The 25939-nt window shown below is 43.1% G+C and overlaps 1 long non-coding RNA gene across 1 annotated transcript in view; it reads right to left on the bottom strand.

Moving 5' to 3' along the window:
• The window catches only part of LOC113833567, a 34896-nt gene extending 8962 nt beyond the window's left edge, over nt 1-25934 (bottom strand). The window contains exon 1 of the long non-coding RNA XR_003481437.2: nt 25801-25934. This is a non-coding gene — a long non-coding RNA (uncharacterized LOC113833567). The remainder of the gene's footprint in view (nt 1-25800) is intronic.
• Between the last annotated feature and the right edge of the window lie 5 nt (nt 25935-25939).

Genomic DNA, 25939 nt, shown 5'->3' with positions numbered 1-25939 from the left:
TTAGCCAGCACTCAGGAGGCTGAAGTAGGAGGATCAGGAGTTCAAAGACAGCCCCAGCTACTTGAGACCATCTCAAAAGAAATAAAGCAACTAACAAAAGCATTCAAGGGACGGTGACTGTACTCTAAATTCTGAGTTTAGATCACACTGCATCAAGTAACACCACATATGTCATTTACACCAAAATACGACAAGTACTTTCCATCCCCGTACTCACTCATTTACAAATCCAGTTCTCTTCACAGGGCGCAGCTGTGAGGACTGAATGAGGTGGCACTTGGAAGAGGCTACACATGACTGTTACCCTTATTTTGTATGTGACAAATATCTCGCAAATTACAATAGTCACCTAATCAACAGTCACCCACCCAGCTGCCATTCCGCAGTGCCTTCCATTTAGTTTTTTGCTGGTGCAGGTTTTTGTTTTGTTGCTTGTTGCTGTGTAGTGTTTTGTTTTGTTTATTTTAGACAGGGCAAGGCTGGCTTCTTCAGCCACCCAAGGGCTTGGGTTACTGGTGTGCATCACCATGTCTTTCCAGTGCTTCCTGGCTACTAATCACACCCATAGCCCCAGTCAGCAACCACCCTTCTTTGAGCTGCACCTGAAGAACCTCATCTGAAAGACCACCTCAAGAGAAGTGCGAGTGTAATTCAGTCCACCAGGCTTGCCCATCTTTCTCTGTGCTATTTCACTTCACAACACCATTGGGAGTCTATTGCTAACATCTCACATATAAGGAATAAATGACTGGAGAGTGGTGGGTTAACTATCGGGAGGCAGATGGATAACAAATGCACTGAGAACACAGTGCCTGGGGCTTAGGGTGCAGAGATGGGCCCCCAGCTACTTTTCTTCAGTTCTTATATGTTGCTAGTAACACTCCAATCAACCGTAAAGTCTAAGCCTGTTTCAACCTGCCCTGTGAATACAAACACCGCTCGGTGTTGACTTGTGCCATGAAGTCATTTCAAGAGCACAGGCATGAGGCTGAGTAAAAACAAGTGAAGGTGGCCACTGACACCCTGTACAATGGCTGAAAGGGATGAGATGTAAACACTCCGGTGAAAGGAGCTCCAAGAGGCACAGATAGAAAAACAGCAAGTCAAACAGAAAGTACAGCATGGAACCATTTCTGCTTTTAAGAGACACACAGAACAAAGACGCACGCATGAACACACACCCTTGACCACCGAAGGAGAACTATGGATGAGAGTGGCTTTCTGGACATGGGACCAGGCTGGAGTACATTAACCTAAAGGGTGTGTAAAAGAAAAGGAACAGAGGATGGGGTGGCAGAGCAGTCAGAAAACAAAATATCAAAATAAATAAATCTAATAAACATTTTTTAAAAAAAGAAAATAAAAGATTACCCACATGCAGTAAAGGAAATTGGGTGAACACACCAGGCTAAAAGCCTCTGCCTCATCCGTATCCATAGAGACCGACAGACTGGAAGACAGATGTCGGGTTAACATCTTATTTTGAATTCAATGGTTTTTAATATTTAATTTTTCTTATCTCTACCGAAGGAGTTCTGACTTTCTCGGCTCTTGAAAGAAGGCCAGCCTGGACTGGAGGGCGGCCTGACTGCATTTCTTTGTGTTGTTGGACTAATTTCCTTACCTACTTAGTGGAGAGAATAGAAATACATGTCACCGAATGCTGTGACAATTAAATGAGAAAATAGACAACAATATCAAAGACAACTTGGGCAGGGGAATTCCAGCTTAGTTGTTCACCCTCTTCCCATCCTTTCTCTTCCACCTCAAAGAAATTTTGCTTTTTCCTTTAAGGTATCTTAATGCCCCACACTAAGACTGTACTTTGTTCATTACTAAATGCCCACACCAAGGCCACATTAAATTAATAAAGCATTGGGATTAGGTATTTTAGCTTAACAGTTAGGCTTTGCATATTTGAAATGTTAGCTTGTGCAAATGTACAATTTTAAGCATCCATAGTCTAGTTCATCTATTAATTTTAAGAAACAACTCAACTGAATTTTTTTTAAAAAAAAAATTGGTCTCTCTTCCCCATGAAAACCACTTTTGCTACAAGAGATAAATCACCCAGATGACAGCGTCCCTTTCAAGTACAAATCAAAAACATAATTAAATATGCTTGTATCTTACAATGTGTTTACTCATGACTAATAAAACTGAAACGTAAGCCTTGTGTTAAAAGGACTTCAAAAACAGAGAAATGCTCATGTCACTGGTATGACAGAATACAAAAAAGAAATGGGAACCCACTCATAACACATAACACCAGCAGCATGCACACATCACCGAATCCAAGCAACGCACAGTGTCACCGTACTCTATTTTAGCCTCACCTTTGAAACAGACCCACGCTCTCTTCTGCTTTTGCTGGCTGTGCATGAATTAAAAAAAGCGAAGACACCTGGAGATTTCGGGTGAAGTAAATAAGAATCCAGTTAGAGATGTTTTACACTTGGAGTGAAGGGAAGAATTAATCTGGAGGACCCATTTTTTCCAAGCACATGAAACACACATCCTCCCCTGAGCTCCTCCACCTCATAAACGGGGCTGTCAGTTAAAAGCTGGGCACCCATTGTTCACTTTCTTCTCCTCTAATTAGATTTGGCAGATTGCTCTTTCTGGCTTGACTGGCTGTTGCCAAGAACAGGGGGAAGAGATGGGGCTGACCCTGTCATCATGCCCTTGGGACTGGAGCCCCTCATCCTGGTCAACAGATGACAGAAATATCCCCAGCGGCTTCCAATCTGGTCCCTGCCTTCTTTGGTTCTTTTTGTAAAAGCTCCCGGCAGTCTGAATTTTCTTATCCTCAACACTGTGAAACCGATGCCTGGATAGGCTATGGGACTATTGTTAAATGATACTCTATGTTGTGACCTTTGTTTTTTCTGCAAGCATCCCAGAGGGGGTAGGTGGGCACAGCCTCCCCCCTTCTCTTTCTCCCTTTGTTCCATTCTCTGTTTCAGCAAGGCCTCTTGCACTTAGATTCATTTTGAACTCTGTAGCTGAGGATGACCTTGAACTGGGAGCGTGTACACCATGTGCCCAGTTTTATTAATCTGAGGATCTAACTGAGGGACTGTACATGCTAGACAAGCACTTGGCTAGTCTCAAACCCATAAGTTGGTTCAGTGGGTAAGGTCATTTGCCTCTAAGATCTGAGTTCCATGCCTAAAACCCACATGATGGAAGGAAGAAATTACCATCCCACAAACTGTCGTCTGACACACACACACACACACACACACAGTGGCACACACACAAAATGCCACACACATAAAATAAATGAGTAAAAAAATGTTTTTGAGATAAGGTTTCACTTTGTAACTCTGGCTGGCCTGGATGCTCTATGTAAACCTGGCTGTCCTGAAACTCATAGAGATCCATTTGCCTTTGCCTCCCGGGTGCTGGGATTAAAGGCAGGTGCCACCACTGCCCGGAAAGAATATTCTTTTAAAATGTGTGAAGATGTGTCATTGTGATTGGCTTAATAAAGGGCTGAATGGTCAATAGCTAGGCAGGAAGAGGTTAGGCAGGACTTCTGGGGACAGAGAGGACTCTGGGAAGAAAAAAGGCAGAGTCACCAGCCAGATGCAAAGGAAGCAGGGCATGCAGGAGGAGAAGCAAAAGCCATGAGCCATGCGGCAGCACATAGATTAATACAAATGGGTTAAGTTATAAGAGCTAATGAGACAGCCTAAGCTATAGACTGAACTTTCATAGTTAATAATAAGTCTCCATGTCATTTTTTGTGAGCTGCTAGCCACCCCCCTAAAAAAAATCCATCTACAATTCCTAGTAACACATAAAGGTATGGTGTGGTGGTAAACTTTAACCAGAATAGGTAATTATGTTGGGCCCAAAAAGACTCAAGGTGCAGTTGTCCTATGACCTCTAAATGTGCACTGTGGTATGCACATGCTGGCACCACACACACACACACACACACACACACACACACACACACACACACACACTTTAATAAACACTTTTCTGGCTGAGGTCTTCTCCCTAAACTCAATTATTTGTATTTAGGTAGCTTTCCCCCTTTTTCTGGGATCTCACCAACAAGTTGCTCTTTTTGAGCTCAGCCTGGCATGCAGGATTCTCTCTTACAGCAGACTCAGTGCCTTTGCCAAGATGACGGCTTTCACTAAGAAAGCCAATTGTGTCAGAGCCCAGCTCATGTGTCACCTCTTCAGGGCCTTTCCTTTTCCCTCATTCTGTGGTTTCAGGCTGGCCTTGATTTGCAGCAATCCTCTTGGGTCAGCCTCCCAAGTGCTAGGATTACAGATCTGAGCCACCCAAACTGGCAGGCAAACATTTCCTCTTTAAACTTCCTACTGTTATATCGCTCCATTGATCCAGCGCTTTTAATGACTGTTTTCTTGTTAATGCTGTAAACTTAAACTCTACCTTAAAGGCCTTTGAAGCTGGGCCGGCCAGCCCCATAGGCTTCACCAAGCTGTGGGCAGGATCCTCTGGGACAAGGTCCTGTTTACTCCTGCTTCCAGTACTTTCTTCATGGACTTCTCAGAGATCACCCAAAGCTTAGATTCAAGGTCATTCCTCCACAAGACCTCGATTTCCCAGTCCACGCTTCCATGTCCTCCTGAAGCATTCATAGCTGACAACATCTAATTTAGCACTTAATTATATATGCTTATGTATATATAATTTATACATAATTTACTGGGCTTCTGAAACTGCAGGTTAGTCATGTTTCCCTCAGCTAGATTATACATTTATTGAGTGTAGGAATTATAATTTAAGTCATTAGTTCTGGAACTCACTAGACTCCAGTTCTGGCTATTCCAGAGAGCTATCTCCACATCATCAAGCAAATGGCTCACCTTTTCTTGTCTAGGTCCTAATACGAAAAATTTAAGGCCAGCCTGGGTTATATGGTGAGACTCCATCTCATAAACAAACAAACAAACAAACAAAAAAAACGACAGAAACATAGACAAAATGTAAAGCACCAATTTCTTTTCTTTTCTTTTCTTTTTTTTTCTTTTTTCTTTTTTTTTTTTGGTTTTTCGAGACAGGGTTTCTCTGTGAGCTTTGGAGCCTATCCTGGCACTCACTCTGGAGACCAGGCTGGCCAAGTACCCATTTCTTATGGATGGTATGTAGTGCCTTCCAAAGGTTGGAAGTGTCAGGACAATTCCAGAAACTGTCATGAGTTCCAGGCCAGCCTGGGCTACAGTGTGAGAGTCTGCTTCAAAAAAACAAAATGGCTGGGTGCTGGTGGCGCACGCTTTTAATCCCAGCACTGGGGAGGCAGAGGCAGGTGGATCTCTGTGAGTTTGAGGCCAGCCTGATCTACAGAGCAAGTTCCAGGACAGGCTCCAAAGCAATACAGAGGAACCCTGTCTCGAAAAAAACCCAAAAGAAAAAAAATGTAGATTAAAAAGTAGTTACAACAGCTGGGTATATAGCTCAGTGGTAGAGTGTTTGCCTAACACTCATAAGGCCCTAGGCTCAATATCTAATATCACGCATTCGAGCGCGGGCACACACGGAAGCACATACGCTATTAATAGTAATAATATTGACAAATTCTTTTCAAATACATAGAAGAATTAGAAACTTGATTTGAAGCAAACTAGTGTATCTGGGGCTGGGGAGAAGGCTTAGCTGTTAAAAGTGCTTGATGCTTCAGGGTCAGAGTTTGGTTCCCAGCACCACAACAGGAGACTTCCAACTGCCTATAACTTCTGCTGGGGGTGGGGAGGGGGGGATTCATATCTCGCTTCTGGACTCTTTGGGGACCTACATCCAAGTGCCAAAAACACACACTCACACACATACATCACATACAAATAATAAAATTTTAAGCAAACAAAACCCTGATGTGCTTACATAGATTTCTTTTTTCTTTTCTCTCTCTCTGTCTCTCTCTTTTTTTTTTTTTTGGTTTTTTTGGTTTTTTGAGACAGGGTTTCTCTGTGGTCTTGAACTCACAGAGACCTGCCTGCCTCTGCCTCCTGAGTGCTGGGATTAAAGGCGTGCACCACCAGCATATAGATAATTATTGTAAAATATTTATTTTGAACATTATACTTCCCAACATTTGAGAATCATCCCAGCACTCCTGTGGAGCCTAGATGAAGAACCATGAGGCTTCTCTTTCACAGTGTAGGCCACCAGAAACAAGCACTAGATGATAAAACAGAACAGAGATGCCTATGAGTCTGTGTGCTGTTATCAGCCGATAGGAGACAGTCCCCTGAGCTAGTGCTCAGGAGCATTGGCTGCTCTTTCAGAGGACCTGGGTTCAATTCCCAGCACCCATAGGGTGGCTCACCACTGTAACTATAGTTCCAGGGAATCTGATGTCATCTGGCTTCCTCAGGCACCTTGTACCACTTAAGGCACATACATACAGGCAGGCTAAACACTCATGCACAGAAAATAAAAAATTAATAAACCTTTTTATAAAACGTTCCCATTTGTGTGGTTTATCTGCTTTGAACACATGTTCTCAAAGGACAAACATAAATTCCTGCAGCGACTGCTCCATAGCTGAGGCGACGGCGTGTCTAGTAGAGTATAAGACAATAATACAAGTGAGGAGAAAGTAATTAAAGACCCAAGACCAGGCTCCAGACACACCCTGTTATTACATTTTGTATTACACTAGTTAGCAGGGCCTGATCCTTATTACTTTAAAACGGCATCAAACAGCTTGTTTTGAAGGACAGAAGTCTTTGTGTCTCATGTGGTCCATGGACTGCATGCTAGTAAAATCCTTGGGTCTCGGGTTGCTATGGAGAAGACAGATGACTGCTGTGCCTTGGGAACATGTGACTGCGGCAGCTGACACCACCTAGAAGGCCATGAGGCTTGTGCAGAATGCATCCTGTCATAAAAAGCCTGCAGATAGTTAATTGCTTAAAGGACATCTGTGAGATATCACCCCGACTCCAATGCCTACTCTCTAGTACGCTTAAACACCGAATTTCCGAAGGAAAGATTAAAAATTAGGAGCTGATTGGAAAACAGAATCGATGTGTTTTTTCAGCATGGGCAAGACACTGCACTGAGTCGCAGCCCCAATGTGTCCTGCACCTCCTGCTCTGTGGTTTCCTGGGCCCAAACCTCTGTAGTGAATCAGTGGCCAGCTGAGGACAGAACATGCCTGGCTTCCAGCCTGTCTGTCACCACCAAGCTCTGGCTCTTTGGACCCTGCTTTTCTTTTTCTTTTTTTCTTCTTTTTTTTTTGTTTTTTTTGTTTTTTTGTTTGTTTGTTTTGAGACAGGGTTTCTCTGTGGCTTTGGAGACTGAAGTATCATTAAACCTACATTTTCTGGCTAAAATGATGTGCTATTTACATCTTCCCTCTCCCCCTGCCCAGAAGTGTCCAGGAAGCATTTGGGAACGTTTGGGTTCCCAAGCATTTGGCTTCAAACTGGTCATTTCAAAGGCACAGAGAGAATGATGACATTGAATGTCTGGCATGTCCCACCCAAGCCGGACAGTCATTCCTCGGAGAGCTGATGGATATACCTACATCGCTCTATGTCCCTTTTACTAGTTTCTCAGAATTCAGATTGCTCTAGTGTCACCATGATTGCTTTAAAGTGTAGCGGGCCTTTCAATGTAGCTCCCTAACAGAACTTCGGAGCCGGCAGTCAGCGTTAAGAAAAGAGCTTGGTCAGCTCTCTGCGTCGGTTACTTGGCAGCACTGTTCCCCTGGGAGGTCTCCTGGCATCCACCCAGCTGTGCTCTCAACCTCAAGCTGTTCTTTGTGCTTCCAGTAAGTTACACGTAATCCTCTCCTTTGCACTTCTTTTCTAGAAGAGCTTCGACCATGCCCCTCACCCCAAGAGGAAAAGGAAACACACCTGGTGCCTTCGGAAAATGACTTTAGAATGCCCACCTGATAATCATTCCTTTTCATTGTCCCCAATTCACACCATTTACAGTGTAATTTGAATTATAACCCCCGTTTTTGAGGCTTTCTCACGTTATTCTAATCGCCTTTTTGAAGCTGTCTAGCCCTAGTGATTAGCCTCTGTGGAGAGAAGGGAAGGCATGTCTTTCACTAAGGCAATGCCACATGAAGGGCATTGGCAGTGACTTGTCTGGCTGTGGCTTCAGGAACTCTAACAATGCCGCCCCTCCCCCCCAAAAAAAAGGTAAAAGGACTAGACTGTCAGGGAGTGCCAGGCACCAAGTCAGCACTAAATGAGAGCCAGAGTTCCTATTTAACCAAACAAGAGAATAGTTAACCTGAATCGAAGTCCAGATAGACACGGTATTGCTGACAGGAGAGCCTCTGAAATGCCTGGCCTCTAGTTACCCTCCGAGGGAAACGTAATCCCACTTCCCAGAAAGTGGCAGAATGAGGTCAAGCATGATATTTCCTACAGCAGTCAACGTTCCAGTCAAAGCTATCTGCTGAATACTGCCAAAGTGGGTCATTTCAGCTGATTCGTCACCGAGTTCACACGAGCCACATGTGTCCCGGGGCTTTAAAAATTAAAGTAGGGACTTCCCCTTCTCATATTCTGCTGGTAGAGAAAGAGGCCTGGAAGGAACAGAAGAAAGTACTAACAAAGACAGTCTCAGGCTTTGACTTGGTCCCTATAAAGCAAGAGAGTCCTCTCCGGGCATGTTGACTAATGCCTGTGTAAGAACTGGAAGAACAGGTAATCAGAGCTAGCCCCTGCTTCGTGTGAAACTGGAAGCCAACCTGAGCTAAATTATAGAAGATCCCAACTAAAAACAAAAACAAAGGACAGGCGAGATGGTTCACCAGGTACGGCCTTTGTCATGAAGCCTGACGATCGAGCTCAATGCCCAGAACCAACATGGTGGAGAGAACCAGTTCCCCCAAAATATACCTATCTGAGATGAGGTCTCACTGAATTGCCAAAGACTTGTCGAAAACTTTCAATCTTCCTGCCTCCACCTCCTGAGTAACATGGATTATACTACCCTGGGCCTGGCTGTTATTACACATTCAGCCAGACATGGTACCATAATTTAGTCAGGCTTCAACTTTACTTTGTAGCCAAGGATGACCTTCCCTTTTGATCCTTCCCCCTAGCTCTTGAGTGTTTGAGCAACACGTGTGTGTGTGTGTGTGTGTGTGTGTGTGTGTGTGTGTGTGTGTGTGATGGGGAGGGTTGTTTGTTTTTGAGACGGGTCTCTAAACCAGGTGTGGTGGCACACCTCATTAATCCCAGCACTTGGGAGGCAGGGACAGGCAGATCTCTGTGAGTTTGAGGCCAATCTTTGCTACATAGATTGTTCCAGGACGGCCAGAGCTACATAGTGAGACCATGTCTTGAAAAATCAATCTATCAATCAATCAAAAAATAATTAATTAAGTTTAAAGAAGGGGAGGCAGAATGAGTCTCTACCTGGCCATGGCTGTCCTGAAATTTACTATGTAGACCAGGCTGGCCTCAAACTCACTTGCTTCTGCCTCTGGAGAGCCGGGATTAAAGGGGTGCACAGGCCACCATTCTGGGCCTCCCCACACCTGATTTTTATGTCGTGCCTCACACATACTATGCAAGCACTCTCCCAAATGAGCTACATCCTTAGCCCTAAATGTAAATCTTGATTTGAGTTTATTTATTTATTTAATATATTTAGGATTTTTGCTGCTGTTGCTGATGGTAGTTTTTTTTTTTTTTTCTTTCTGGAGATGGCTCTCTCATTGAGGCTGGAGTTGGTGAATTTGGCTAGGCTAGCTGACCAACCAATGAGCTCACTGAGCCTGGAGCTGGTCAATTTGGTTAGGCTAGGTGACCCATGAGCTCTAGGGATCCACCATCTCTGCCATTCCAGTTCTGGGATTATAGATTTGATTTGACAAATCAGCTCTTCTGTATTCATTGTGTGTCCACAACCAGGTTCTAAGGCTTTAGTGGCCAGCACTTTACCAATGGAGCATCCTGAAGCCCATACTTAGGGTTTTCAGGTCTGGTGTCAAGTAATTCAGGCTGGCCTTGAACTCAGTGTGTGACTTAAGGTGGGTCTTGGATTTCTGGCTTCACTTCCTGAGGGCTGATATTATAGGACAGTGTCAGCTTCTAAAGTAAATTCAGAATAAAATGTAATATTATGTCAGCGAGCTGACTCAGTAGGAAAAGACACTTGTCATCAAACCTGACTGCAGTCAGACTTTTTGGTCTGGACCATCAGCTCCCCAATAATGACATGGAGACTTATTATTAATTATGAAAGCTCGGCCTTAGCATAGGATTGTTTCTAACTAGCTCTTGTCATTTAAATTATCTTTGTAATCTACCTTCTTCCATGCACTTGTTACTCATCTCCATTTAACTCATTCGGCTTCCTCCAGGTCTGGATGGCAACTCTGCCTTTCTTCTTCCCAGAGATGGCTCTGTCCAGAAGTCCCAGCTATACTCCTGCCTAGCTATTGGACATTTAGTTTTTTATCAAACCAATCACGGTAACATATCTTTACATGGTATAATCAAATATCTAAAGGTGACCGCTGTGCCCCTGCACCCTGTACCTCCCCACCAATAAATAAACAAATGTAAATTTTAAAGGTGGTATCTAAAGGAGGTCTAGGGCAGGAAAGATAGCTCTTGCAGTGGCCCTGTGACAGACCCACGTGGTGGCCCATAATCTTTTCTACCTCCTGTTTCAGGGTGTCTGAGGCTTTCTTCTGTCTTCCAGAGGCACCAGGCACACACAGGATATGCTGACATACATAGAGACAAACACTCATAAACATTTAAAAAATGTTTAGCTGGGCGTTGGTGGTGTACACCTTTAATGCCAGCCCTCGGGAGGCAGAGGCAGGTGGATCTCTGTGAGTTCGAGGCCAGCCTGGTCTCCAGAGCAAGTGCCAGGATAGGCTCCAAAGCTACAAAAAGAAACCCTGTCTCGAAAAAACAAATAACTAAATAAATAAATAAAGTTTAAATGAAGAAATGAAACTTACAGCAGAAAGCCTGCGGCAGGTTAGAACTCCACTACCACAGGTTAGAACTCCACTGCACTGCCACTGTTATTTACTTAGTGACTTTTGGCAAAAGGCCTAACTAAGTTTTATGCCTCAGTTTTGTCATCTTAAAACAGGGTGTTATAGATAGTATCAAATTCTGAGCACTAATGGGAAAAATATTTCCAAGCACTCCAACAATAGGGCAGCACTCAGACTGAGTTCAAGGGTAGCCTATGCTACCTTGGTGAGTGCATTTTTAAGAAAACATCTGCATAGGCTGTTGTGGTGGCACATGCATTTAAACCTAGCACACAAGAGGCAGAAGTAGATGGAGCTCTGTGAGTTCGAGGACAGCCTGGTCTACAGAGTGAGTTCCAGAACAGCCAGGACTGTTACACAGAGAAATCTTGTCTCAAAAAACAAAACAAAGGTATATTAACATCTATCTGGCTAGAGAGATGGCTCAGTGGCTAAGAGCATGGGCTGCTCTTCCAGAGGATCTGAGTTCAGTTCCCAGTGCCCACATGCTGCTCACAATCATCTTAAAACTCCATTCTAAAGGGTTCTAACTCTTCTTCTAGCCTGTGCAGGGCCAGGTATACCCGTGGTGCACAGACATGCACAAGCAAAACACCTATATGCATAAAATAAAATTAAATTAAAAAAAGAAATGTTTATTACTGCGCAGGGTATGGAGGTATGCATCCCCCAACATACACACTAGTTCAGAGGCCTTTTCTCCCATACATTTACTTATATTATTGTTGCTGTTGTGTGTATGTGTGTGTTTATATGGTCACACTCATGCACACACAAACACACATATGGCACAGCTTACTTCTGGAGGTCAGAGAATACCTTTGGCTGTTGTTTCTAGGGCTCAAACTCAGGTCATCAGACTTGGCAGCAAGCACCTTTACCTCCTGAACCTCCCCAAGTCTGTGTTAGGTTCTTTATTATACTTTTAGTTAAGGCTGGCAACAGCAGAACATGTATCGCATTTTTTTCCTCCCTTTTTTTTTATTTAATTAGAAACAACATTGTTTTACATGTCAATCACCAGTTCCCTCTCCCTCCACTTCTCTCCTGCCCCCCCCCCACTTTTTGGGAGACAGCTTTGGAGGCTGGCTTGGAACTCAGTAGACCAGGCTGGCCTCCAACTCACAGAGATCCATCTGCCTCTGCCTCCTGAGTACTGGGATTAAAGGTGTGTACCACCCCCACCCCTCAATGTATCCTATCTTAATTAATCTATTACCCATCGACTTCCTAGTGCTCTGCAGTGAGGACTGACATTCATGAAGAAGATGCTGATGAACCATTTGTGTGAAGCTACCATTTTACATGGATTGTCGATGAACACGAAACAGATGGCCTGCATAAAATCACTGGGGACCAAGGAAACTGAATGTTTTGCAATGATTTTTAACTTGAGTGCTTCTGGCACTAGCCCAGGTTTAGACAGAGCTCTGAGGGACCTTGCAATAGTATCTCGGAGCTTCCTCCTGATTGCTAGCAACAGTATCCATATAGAGCCCCAAAGAGCCTTTTACAGGGACTAGAAAACCTGGAGCTGGGTTTCTTATTTCAGACATAACAAAGACAGAGCACAACAGCTGCTTCCTTCCTGCTTTCTTAGTGTTCATTTATTTACCTATACATTTACTTATTTATTCATATGTGTGGATGTGGAGGTTGAAGGATAACTGGTCAGTTGATCCTCTCATTCCACCATGCAGATCTCTGGATCCAACACAGGCTTGGCTGTAGGTGACTTTACCACTGTCTCCTACTCGTCTTTTTCATTTTAAATAGTTTTTAAATACAATGTATTTTGATCATGTTTTTCCCTTCCTCAACTCTTCCTAGATTATTCTTTCCTACCCAACTTTATGTTCTTTCTCTTTTTCAAAAACTAAAATCAAAACAACAACAACAAAAAAAACAGTAAGACAAAAATGCCAAAACAAAACTAAATTATTCTATTTATAAACTTTATTATATTCATATACTTTACTGCATTTATAAAGTGGGGTTCATTTTGTGTTGGCTAACTATTGCCGGGCATGAAGCATGCCCTGGAGTGTGGCTGACATGCCCAATGACACTCCATTGGAGAAACTTGATTTTCCCTTTGCCAGCAGGTATTAATTTTAATTAGCTTCTTGGTCAGCGATAAGACCCTGTGTCCACAGCCCCCTCAATGTGCTAGAACCCTGTGTAGCTTGAAGTTCTGCAGGCCCTGGGCATAGATAGAGTCACGCGTTTCCCAGGCAGGCCTCAAACTCAGTTTATATCAGAGGATGACCTTGCATTCCTGCAGCTCCCTCCCTCTCCCGAGTGTGCCATCGTGTCTGGTTTATGTGGTGCTTCGGACTGAGCTGGTCATGCAGTTTATGAGCCGGCCTGCATCCCAAACTCTAGACTTGGGTTTTTTTAAGTAATCCTAAACATTTTTGTAATTGTCAGTCTTCCATGAGCGTAACTACTAATTTCTAATGTATACATTCAGGGATGGCAACTGGAAGATTTCTTCTTCAAGTTTCTTCTCTAATCAGTTTTTCAGATAAGGCAGAAGCAAGCAGAAGATGAAATTCAGCGGGGCAGTTTAAGGTTTTTCCATGACTCATGCAAGGAAATTGCATCAAAGCCTCTCCTTGTGGAACACACACACTCTTCCCTCCAATCCTTCCCTGCTGCCTATTTCATCCTCTGACCACTGGGCTCCTGTCTCTTCCTAACCTTTTCATCTGTCTTGAACTGTTTTTTTTCTCTTTTGACTGAAGCTATCAAGTCAGGTGACATGAAAGGTGATGACTGGATTGACAATTACCCCCAACCTTGCTGGTTCATCTCCTAGCAACTGTGTGGTTTGTTGCTTAGCAACAGGAGAGGTGAGAATGCAACTACTCTTACAAACCTAAAAATACAGAAAACATTTTTTTAAAAAAGACTCAACAGTGGGCTTCTTTATGAAAAATACTAAATACAGGGACAGTATCAGGAATTTACCTTAAATGAATGTTTACATCTCTTACAATGTACATCCTAGAACAGTTTGCTATTCCTAGAAGCAGAAGAAGGGGAAAACCTTTTAAAATCTTTTTGCTTCTGTGTGTCCATAATGGGTGCTTGAATTCATGGGAGAGAAGAGCTGCTGAGATAGACTCAGAGGTAACAGTGCTTGCCCCAAACCTGATGGTCCCTGGGACCCACCAGTTCCCACAGCTGTTCTCCAATCTCTATGTGTGTGCTTCGGCACACACATGAAAACCCATTAATTAATAAAATAAATGTATTTTGTTTTGTTTTTAATTCAAGTTTGGGGGCTGAAGAGATGGTTCAGTGGTTAAGGTCACTGGCTGCTCTTCCAGAGGATCTGGGTTCAAATCATATATATATATATATATATATATTATATATATATATATATTTTTTTTTTTTTTTTTTTTTTTTTTTTTCCAGATAGGGTTTCTCTGTTTAGCTCTGGAGCCTATCCTGGCACTTGTTCTGGAGACCAGGCGGGCCTTGAACTCACAGAGATCTGCCTGCTTCTGCCTCCCAAGAGCTGAGACTAAAGGCATGCACCACCACCACCCAGCCAATTTTTAAAATTTAAGTCTAAAAGAAGTTGGAGAAATAATTTTCTTAAATATCTCCTTAAGCCTGATGCAGTGACTCGTGTCTATAATCCTAGCATTGGGGATGTAGCAGCAAGATCGAAAGTGGTTCAAGACCAGCCTGGACTACATGGACTCTATCTCAAAAAAACAAACAGGACCTGGGATGTGGTTTAGCAGGTACAAGAACTCTCCATCAAGCCGCAAACCTGATTTTCAGTTCTGGGTCCCAGATGATAGAGAGAGCTGACTCCTTGGAGTTGTCCTTTGACTTCTGTAGTGTTCCCTGACATGGGCACCCACACATATAAACACACATAAATGAATGAACAAACAAGCCTCTAAGGCCAGGCATCACTGAGAGTTGTATCTTTGGGATTATTATCATAAAGGAACAATTTTCAGTCAATTTATCTAAGAATTATCAGAGTTCAGAAACAACAGACCCAGCCAGACAGTGGTGGCACACACCTTTAGTCACAAAACTCAGAGCCAGACAGTGGTGGCACACACCTTTCGTCACAAAACTCAGAAGGCAGAGGCAGGTGGATCTCTGTGACTTCAAGCCCAACCTGGTCTACAGAGTGAGTTCCAGGACAGCCAGGGTTACACAGAGAAACCCAGCACCTCCCTCCCCCTCAAAAAAAAAAAAAAAAAGAATGAAAAAACAGACCCATACCAATTATGCCAAAACTTTGACGTTTCCAAGAGGGTAAACTACTAATTCTATAAAAATCTGATTGGCTGACTAAGAGCTACTGAATTAGTTCCAGTGAAGAAAACAAATTTTCAGCAGCCTCCTTCAATACACCGAGGAAGAACTGGCACTCCAGGCCACTGGAACCCCATTCAGAAGCTTGTCTCCTGTTTGAATTTACATATTTGTGGTAGCTGGAATGATAAACACCTCCAAAAACCTCGGGTGTTTGAACTCCCCAGTGAGCGAAGCTGTTCGCTTTGGTGCTGTTTGGGGAGATTATGAAGACAGGAGGAGTACGGCTTTGCTGGAGGCAGGCCCTGGGCTTTGAGCCTTGTCCCCCTTCCAGTTTGCTCTGCTTCAAGTCTGAGGTTGAAGATGTGACTGCTCAGTTTTGGTTCTTGCCCCGTGTCTGCTGGCATGCCGCCCAGCCATTAGGGCTCTCCCTCTGCAGCTAAACCAAACGCACCCTTTCTTCCATGAGAACTTCTGGTCCTGGTGTTTTTTCACAGTAACACAAAAGAAATTGTACTAGAAAACGCATACAATGTTTCAAGAGGTCAAAAATGGCTGGGCCGCTGGTGGAGCACGCCTTTAATCCCAGCATTCGGGAGGCAGGGGCAGGTGGATCTCTGTGAGTTTGAGGCCAGTCTGGTCTACTGAGAAAGTTCCAGAACAGATTTCAAAGCTAAAGCTACACAGAGAAACCCTATCTGGGGGAAAAAAAAAGTCAAAGATGGAGCCCCAAATATTCTGCCACATTGTGTCTACCTTTAGGCCCTTTGATTCACAGAATTGGTCAAGCTTTACCAGTTCATCATTTGCTCATTCCACAGTGTTAGGGTGATCTTCAAATATAGCTGACAGAACTTAATGATTGGTTGAGATTAATTTAAATAAATATAATGACATAATTACCACAGTGCATGGAAGGGACTGGGGATTGCTCAGATAGTAAGGTGTTTGCCACACAAGAATGAGGATCTGAGTTCAACCCCCAGCACACAGACTATAAAGCCAGGCACAGTGGCACATGCCTGTAATCTCAGCATTGGGGAAGTAGACAGGATCTATGGGGATCACCGACCAGGCAGTTTAGCTAACATTAGACGAGGATTAGGGAGAAATGTGAGAAATTGCTACTGAACGTGGGGGGAGGGGAGTCTGGAGTTTCCTTTGATTACTGTTAAATCCCTGTAGCCCGAGCACCATGGCAACCTTCCCAGTCTGCCACCTAATTTCCATCTGCTTCTCAGAACAAAGGGAGCTGGACAAAGGTGGTTCAACATATATTCTGCAAGTGTGCATAATTTAAGTCAATGAAATGCAACTAATTTATAAATCGTGTTTTACAAAAACTGGTATTCCAGCTGGCTGTGGATGCAGCTCAGCTGCTAGAGTTCTTGTTTATGAAGAGGGAAGCCCTGGAGTTGATTCCCCAGCACCAAGGAAAACTGAGTGTGGTAGTGTAAGACTATAATTGCAGCACCCAGGAGTGCAGGCAGAAGGATCAGAAGTTTATTAAGGTTGTCCTTGGCAATGTAGCAAGTTTGAGGCTAGCTAGAGGTCCATGTGACTGTTTTAAGAAGACAAGGAGGACAGAGAGAAGGAAGAATAGGAAGAGAAGGAGCAGCCATTTGGTTTATAAAATAAAGGAGAACAGTTAACAGCTTAAAACAATAGTGGTTGCCCAGCAGTGGTGGCGCACACCTTTAATCCCAGCTCTCCAGAGGCAGAGGCAGGTGGATCTCTGTGATTTCAAGTCCAGCCTGGTCTGTAGAGAGAGTTCCAGGACTGCCGAAGCTATTACACAGAGGAACCATGTTTGGGAATTAAAAAAAAAAAAAAAGAAAGAAAAAGACTATATAATTCAGTAATAACTGCACCTCAGTGAGTGACTTCATGAGTCTTTTTCATTTTTATTTATTTATTTGTTTGTTTGTTTGATTTGGTGAAAAGGACTATTCCAGTGTTGGATGCACTAGTATGATATGCAGAGGACAATTTCATTTTGTGCTGGAGATGGGAACCCAGAGCGTTGTCATGGTAAGCAAGCACTGAGTTACAGCCCCAACTGTTGTCCTATTTCTTTTCTTTCTTTTTTTTTTTTTTTTTTTTTTTTTTTTTTTGAGACAGGGTTTCTCTGTGGCTTTGGAGGTCACTCTGTAGACCAGGCTGGCCTCAAACTCACAGTGATCGACCTGCCTCTTCCTCCCAAGTGCTGGGATCAAAGGCGTGCGCCACCACCGCCCGGCAGAAGTCATATTCTTTTCTAAAACTTTAACATTGGAACTTTAGAAGTCTTTTATCCAGTCTATTCACCACATTGCTACTAAACCCTAAAATTAAGATCAAAATAAATTTTCTATGGTACCATAATCATGTCCATTCCTTTATTTAAATTTAGAGTTTAGGACCACTCTGACCAGGGAAAAAAGTAGGCTAATTGTAGATTTTCACCTATCTCTCCTCTCTTTTAAAGCCAATCCTCACATCTCAGTCTCATCCCCAGCTCTGCAGCAGACACCTGCTGAGACCTTGCTCCCCACCCCATCTTCAGTGAGTCACACAGATTTTCCCCTCTCAACCCTCCCACACATACACACTCACACACACTCATCATTTTACCTAGGCTTCCAACTCTAGCAGCCATTCCCTGGGAAGCCAAAGGTCACTCCTGCCAAGGAAGCAGGTAGGTGAAGGATAGATACTAATCTCTTGCTCCATTCCTCAAATCCAATACTACCCCCCCTCCCCCCGCCCCAGTCTCATCCCCAGCTCTGTAGTCTGCCTTCTGCTGGGGCCTCTCCTCACACTCTGCCCCCATTCCCAGGGAACTAAGCAGATCCTGGAGGAACACCCTGCTTTCCTCCCCCCTGCAGAGCTCCTCAGCACCCCAACCCATTCCCATTCCTAACTGTCAGCTCCCAATACCTAGAAGCACATTTTACCTGGAATCCCCAGTGGCCACACCTGTCAGGATCCCAGAAGAATTTCCTACAGGCCACACAAGGCAACCACACTCTCCTAAGAATCAGGGAGGGCAACAGAAACTAAAAACCAAACAGTTACAGCAAATCTATAGTCAACATCAATTTAAAATTCTACCAGGAAACTCCTACAGCTGATAAACACTTTCAGCAAAGTAGCTGGCTACAAATAATAAAATCAGTATCCATCCTATATACAAATGAGAAACAGACTGAGAAAGAAACCAGGAAACACCTTTCACAATAGCCTCAAATAATATCAAATATCTTGGAATAACTCTAACCAAGCAAGTGAAGGACTTGTGATAAAAACTTTAAGACACTGAAAAAAGAAATTGAGGAATATATCAGAAGATGGAAAGCTCTCCCGTGCAGATGGCTTAATATAGTGAAAATGGCCATTTTACCTAAATCAATCTCCAGATTCAATGCAATCCCCATCAAAATTTTTCACAGATCTTGAAAGGACAATTTTCAGCTCCATATGGAAACACAAAAACCCAGGATAGCTAAAACAATCCTGAATAATAAAAGGACTGCAGAGCCGGGCGTTGGTGGCACATGCCTTTAATCCCAGCACTCGGGAGGCAGAGGCAGGCGAATCTCTATGAGTTCAAGACCAGCCTGGTCTCCAGAGCGAGTGCCAGGATAGGCTCCAAAGCTACACAGAGAAACCCTGTCTTGAAAAAAAAAAAAAAAAAAAATGGAGCACAGATCTAAACCGAGAATTCTCAATAGAAGAAACTCAAATTGCTGAGAAACACTTAAATGTTCAACATCCTTAGCCATTAGGGAAATACCAAGCAAAACCGCTTTGAGATTTCAGTTTACATCTATCATGAGATAGATGTAATTAATAACACAAGTGACAGTTCATGCAGGTGACGATGCAGAGAACAAGAAACACTCTTCCATTGCTGGTAGGAATGCAAACTTGTAAAGTCACTATGGAAATCAGTGTAATTTCTCAAGAAGGTGGGAATCAATCTACCTCAAGAGCCAGTTTTACCACCTTTGGGCATATACCCAAGGGATGATTCATCCTACCACAGAGACACTTACTTGCTCAACCATATTCATGATCAGAAATTGGAAAAAACTTACATGACCCTCAACAGAAGAATAGATAAAGAAAATGTGGTACATTTACACAATGGAATGCCAGCTGTTAAAAAAGAATGATATGAAATTCAAAGGTAAATGGATGGGATTAGGGGGAAAATCTTCCTGAGGGAGGTATATCAGACCCAGAGAGACAAATCTGGTATGTATTCACTTATATGTGGATATTGGCTATTATGTCAATGATAACCAAGCTACAATCCAATCCATGGAACCACAGATGTTAGGTATAGGGTAAGGGACTAGGAGGTGATATACCGACAGGTCTCATTAAGAAAGGGAAATAGAATAATTATGGATGGATGGATGGATGGATGGATGGATGGAGGACAGAACAGGAGGATCAAAAATGGAGGGGGAGAGGAAGAGGGATGAGGGAGGGAATATGAAGAGACAGATAAAATTAAGGGCCATTTGAAAGTAGTATGAATGCCTAGTACAGTAGAAGATTTTATATATATATATATATATATATATATATATATATATATATATATGAAAACAAGCTAAATAAAATCACCAAATAATGGGGGAGACAGACCCACACACAAATATCTTTTGTCACAGAATGAATCTTCCAGTACCAGGACTGGGTTACATCTAATTGAGTTGTTGGTCAAAAGGGTCCCATGGGAATCCCCAAACAACCCAGGCTGTTGCTAAGACAATGCTTGTTCTCCAGACTGATGGCCGGGTCCCATTGCAGAAAACAACCCCTACACAACTCATTGAACATGGAGAAGTCAAGCTGGTGCCTACAGAGAGCTTCACCCACCCCTATATTCTAGCATCTTTGATACAGGAGGGTACTCTTTACACTACCAAAAGAGCCACAAACCCTTTGATCTACAATGCCATCTTGCCTGCAGGATATACTAGAACCACAGAGGTTCTCAGCCTTCCTAATGATGTGGCTCTTTAATACAGTTCCTTATGTTGTGGTGACCCCCAACCACAGAATTATTTTTGTTGCTACTTCATAGCTGTAATTAACATCTGTTACCAATCATAATGTACACTTTGGTGTTTTCCAATGATCTCAGGTGATCCCTATACAAGGATCATTCAACCCAAAGATTTTGAACCATTCTGCTAGGGTAATAGTGGCACAAAGCTTGTGGAAGTAACCAAACAATATCTGATTTGATTTAGGGTCTACTCCATGAGATGGAACCCATACCAGAACCTGGGACTAGATATCCGAAGGACCTAGGGTAAAACCAAATACTTCTGGTCTCCAAAAAACTAAACTAAACAAAAAAGTAGCAATAAAATGACACCTAAATGCCAGGCAGTGGTGGCACATACCTTTAATCCCAGAGAGGCAGGTGGATCTCAGTGAGTTCAAGGCCAGCCTGGTATACAAAGTATGTTCTAGGACAGCCAAGACTTATACACAGAGAAATCCTGTCTTGAAAAACAAAAACAAACAAACAAAAGACTCCTAATGATATTTTGCTATAACTCACAGATCAGTATCTTGCTCACCCATCATCAGAGAAGCTTCCTCCTGTAGCTGATGGGACCAAAGACACCCAGACATTTTGCAGAGAGTGAGAGACTTAGGAACACTCAGCCCTAGACAGGATGTCTCCATGAAATCTCTCCCTAAGGGCTCAGGGAACCCCATGGAAGAAGAAGCAGAGAGAATGTAAGAACCAGAGGGACAGCCGGGCGTTGGTGGCGCACGCCTTTAATCCCAGCACTTGGGAGGCAGAGGCAGAGGCAGAGGATCTCTGTGAATTCGAGACCAGCCTGGTCTACAAGAGCCAGCTCCAGGACAGCCTCCAAAGCCACAGAGAAACCCTGTCTCAAAAAACCAAAAAAAAAAAAAAAAAAAAAAAAAAAAAGAACCAGAGGGGATGGTGGACAGACACCAGGAGAACAAGGCCCTTTAAATCAACATGACCAATGCACACATATGGATTCACACAGAAATGAACAAATGCTGCTTACTGACTTGCTACCTCTGGCTCACTCAATTACCTTTCTTATACAGCATAAGTAATGTTACTGCCCACAGTGGGCTGGGTCATCGGACACTGATTAGCAATTAAGAAAATGTCTGACAGATACAGCCACCGGCCAATCTGATCAAAGCAATCTTTCCGTTGACATTTCCTCCTCCCAGGTGACTCTAAGTCTGTATAAGCTGACAGCTGAAGGTAACTATGACATTCCACCCCCACTCCCACCCCAGTCAACCCTGACACATAAACATGTCACTTCAAACCATAACCTTTCAACACTTTAAAAGTCTAAGATCTCAAAAAGAAGAGAAAACAAAAAACCCAACATCTCTTTAAAATTCTAATGTCTTTCAACTATGGGCTTCTATAAAATCAAAAAGAAGTTTGTCTCAACAATAACAAAAAGTTGGGCCTCATGGCTCATGCCTTTAATCCCAACATTTGTGAAGCAGAGGCAGGTAGAACTTTGTAAATTCAAGGCCAGCCAGGGTCTACAGTGAATTCCAAGGTAGTTAGTGCTACACAGTGAGACCCAGTCTCAAAAAAAACATACTTTCTTATTCTAATAGGAGAAACAAGAGCAAATTATAATTAAATCAATGTAAGGCCAAAACTCAACTTGTTTAAAAATCTCAGTGTTTGTATCTGGGGCTCACTTATGAACTGGGCTCTAAGGGTCTTGGGCAGTCTCTCTGTTAGGACTCTGCCATCCATAGCACAATTTATCTAACAGGCTCAGGCTGAATTCTTTCCACAACCGTCACTGTCCTTGGTGACTGCCCCATGATCCTGGCAGTTCCAATATCCTGGAGTCTCCACTGCAACTGAAGCTGCATCTTTACCAGTGCCTCTTCTGGTTTCTCACAATGCCAAGCCTCAGGTTTTTTCCATGACTCCTTCAATCCTGAGGCCGCCACTGTACCTACAGCTTCCTACACCAACTTCTAGATGGCTTATTTACAATTTATTGTAATTTAAAATCAGTGTGTGCAGCTAGGAATGTAGGTCTCTTGGTAGAGTACGTATCTAGCATTCACAAAGTCCTGGGATCAGTCCCCAGCACCACATAAAAACAGGCCTGGTGTTAAACAGGTCTACTGTCTCGGCACTTGAAGCATGGAAGCAGGAGAATCACAAATTCAAGGTTATTCTTGGCTACACTGCAAGCTCAAGGCCAGACTGGAATCCATGAAACTTTGTCTAACAAAATAAATAAATTGACTTGGGGAGTTGGCTCAGTGGGTAAGATGCTTGCCAAGCAAGTGTTAGGACCCTGGTCTGGATCCCTAGAAGCCAAGTAAACCTGGGAAGGCTAATAGCAAACAAGACAGAGATCCTATCCTAAAGGTGAGGACCCACACATACCACAGGCTATCCTCTGACCTCTGTAGGTGTGTATGCTTATAAAGGCTATTCTTATTCAAACTACCGGTGTGTGTGTGTGTGTGTGTGTGTGTGTGTGTGTGTGTGTGTATGTGTGTTTGTGTGTGTCTATGTCTGTGTGTGTGTTCATGTCTTCCTCCTCTCCTATTGCCATTCAACTGAATCTCTACACAATGGCAATACTGCTTTGAGTGTACATATATAACAGATTATGCTGCATAATACAAATCGTGTCATTCTACTGTTTAAAGTAGACCAATGACTGCCTGTCATATATAAAATGATGAGCCCAAATCCTTAATTCACCTGTTTCAATTCCATACCAGAAACACATCTTATGTCTAAAATGATCTTAGTGGAAGCTGGACAGTGGTGGCGCACACCTTTAATCCCAGCACTCCAGAGGCAGAGGCAGGTGGAGCTCTGTGAGTTTGAGGCCAGCCTGGTCTACAGAGTGAGTTCCAGGACAGCCAGGACTGTTACACAGAGAAACCCTGTCTGGAATAAAAAAAAAGAAAAGAAAAGAAAAGAAGGAAGGAAGGAAGGAAGGAAGGAAAAAAAGAGCACATTAACCCACCCACACTGATCTCCATTTATATATTTAAGATTGTAGTGTTTAAATAGTCTGTTTCTGGCCCAGATCTGATGATTATGCTTAAAGGGAGAGAGGAAAAAAGCCTCTCATTTGCATAAGGAACCAAATGGCAATGAGGTAGACAGGGACAAAGAATGGATCCTACAAATCTTCTTTTAATCCTCTGTAAAATGCATAACGAACTGAGCACTGGGGAAAGAAGACATTTCTCAGTCTTTTGTATTGTAAAGAAATAGAAATGTATCACTGTACTTCAAAAAAAAAAAAGATTTGTGTTACACTGCAGTGGGGCCCTGTAGTGTATGATTTTTTCATTATTAAAATTTCGGTGAAGGAGAGGAGGCTTACCTGGTAAATGCTCTTGCCACCAAGGCTTAGGGTTTGAGTTTTATTCCTGGTTCTCCCATGATGACAGGAGAATCTGCTTTCATAATTGTCCTCTGGCCTCCAAACACAGTCTCTCTCTCTCACACACACACACAAATAAATATGTGCAATAAATGCAATAATTTTGTGACAATATTTTCAACAAGCTATTTATCTATCCCTATCTCCTTTATGGTATTTTTTAATGAAGCAGAGCTGGGGTTTATTAAAGGACTTTAAAACAGATTTTAAGTATGAGTTAAGAGAAAAGCAGAAGTGATTGGAAAATACCCAAGAGCGTGGATGGGTGTGGGCTTCTCTAAGAGACAGCAGGGTGTGGGCTTCTCTAAGACAGAGCTGCCATCATTAGTTCTTATCCTTGCTAAATGTATTTTCAGATTAGAAGTAGTCAAGTCATCTTTATTCCTGCTTGCTTCTTTACTAAAATATAATTTTATTTCCTAAAATGACAGAGAGGGTGGGGGGTATTTCTCCTATGACATATGCAAGAAGTAAACAAGCTTGTGTGTGGGTTTTATTGATTTGGTTTTCCCTAAGAAAGACTTTCACAATACATTCAAACAAGAAAAGCAGAGCTGTGGATGGCAGGCTGGAAGAACTCCTGGCCACCATTGTTACCGCATAACCTGCAGCTGCTCTCTTCCCAACGCCCTCCCTCCCACACCCGCTCCTTGTCAGCCCTGCGGAATGAATGGACTCCATAGAGTCCACTGGAAATAGTCTGCCGAAAACCAAGACTCTGCTATGAAAACTAAAAGGGAAATCATCTGTCAAAATCCAAATTTTCAGCTTGGTGCCCAAACAAATATCTCTTAACCTCTGAAATTTCTTCCAGCAAATATTCAGTGGTCTGCAGCTCAGAGACATGCTTTATATAGACCATCCTGGCCGATAATGGAGGCTTTCTAAATAGAAAGAATGCCACTGTAATCCATTTCCTAGGGGTGAAAGCAAGGCATTTTTGTCCCAATGGCCAATTGAGCAACAACCACAGACTCTAGCTGAATAGCAGTGGTGTGAGGAGCTACTGTTCCCACAGTTAGAAGCCCAACTGCAGAAGGGGCTATTTACAGAATTTAGGGAACTACGTAAAATGAACTGCAGACGGGCTGACATTGCACAGTTGTCTGGGATGAAAGCAACATTACAAAATGGTTTCCTTTTATATTATATAACTCTTCTCTGTTTTTAAAAATTTGGTATCTCAGTCATGTTTTACTTGATATCACCCCTCCCCAAAGAAGAGCAATGCAGAAATATAAGCCCACGCAAAGAAAGAGCTAGTTTTAAAACTCAATTCTTTCTCCTTATAGTTTCGGAACCCTGTATTGGAAAGGATAGCTCATTTCTACAGATAAAATAGCACAGGCTCGGGGGAGGGGAGTGGGTGTGGAGGGGTGGTAGGGAGTGCTGTCCGTAAACAAAGCTAGCTCTATGGTGAACTATAAATTCTGTTTTGTATATTATTTCTCTTTAGTTCGTTCTCTTTTGCTTTTTTGTGACATGATCACACACTATAATCCACGCTGGCCTCAAACCAGCTGTAATCCTCCAGCCTCAGCTCCTCCAAGGTTGGGATTTACGTGCCAGTTAGGGTGACCTTGAACTGCAGATCTTCCTGCCTCTGAACCCCAGCTGCAGTTTAGATTACGATGCTGGCCTATTCTTAGTGGGCTTCTGAATCTTGTTCAAACAACAGTAACAATAACTGTAAACATCGGCATTTACCCAAGCCGTTTGGACCATCATTTCTATCTCTGCTGGTTTTTTAAAAGCAATTAAAGACTTTGGATCCTGAGGGAATATGGTCAAATTTAGTGTACTGTGTATGAAATGCTGGAATTTTCTATTAAAAAAAAAAAACCATAAAGTCTGTGATTAAGTGTAGGGGAAAACCTTGGATTATTTTAACTATAGTTTAAGGTTTAAGTCATGTATAATCACCCAGCCCCGATTTTCTTTCTTCCCTTCCCTCCCCTCCCCTCCCCTCCCCAGCCCCACCCCATAATGGATGCTCCGCTAGTTGCATTTGCTCAGCCTTTGTCTGAGGATGCAAAGTCTACGGATGCTAGGGGGAAGGGGTGGGGGAGAGATTACCTCATACCATGTCGCTTGCACCAATCACCACTCTCCTGTCGCGGCTTCTCTGGGCAGACGGAGGGGTCTGGACCAACAGGAAAAGGCCGTGGCCCATCCCCATGGTGACCGAGCTGTATATAAGGAGCCGCATCCGCCC

This window comes from Cricetulus griseus, chromosome 2 (genome assembly GCF_003668045.3).
Source record: "Cricetulus griseus strain 17A/GY chromosome 2, alternate assembly CriGri-PICRH-1.0, whole genome shotgun sequence".
Lineage (NCBI taxonomy): Eukaryota > Metazoa > Chordata > Mammalia > Rodentia > Cricetidae > Cricetulus > Cricetulus griseus.
Note: the sequence above shows the minus strand (reverse complement) of the source record. Positions and strands in the feature narration are given on the sequence as shown.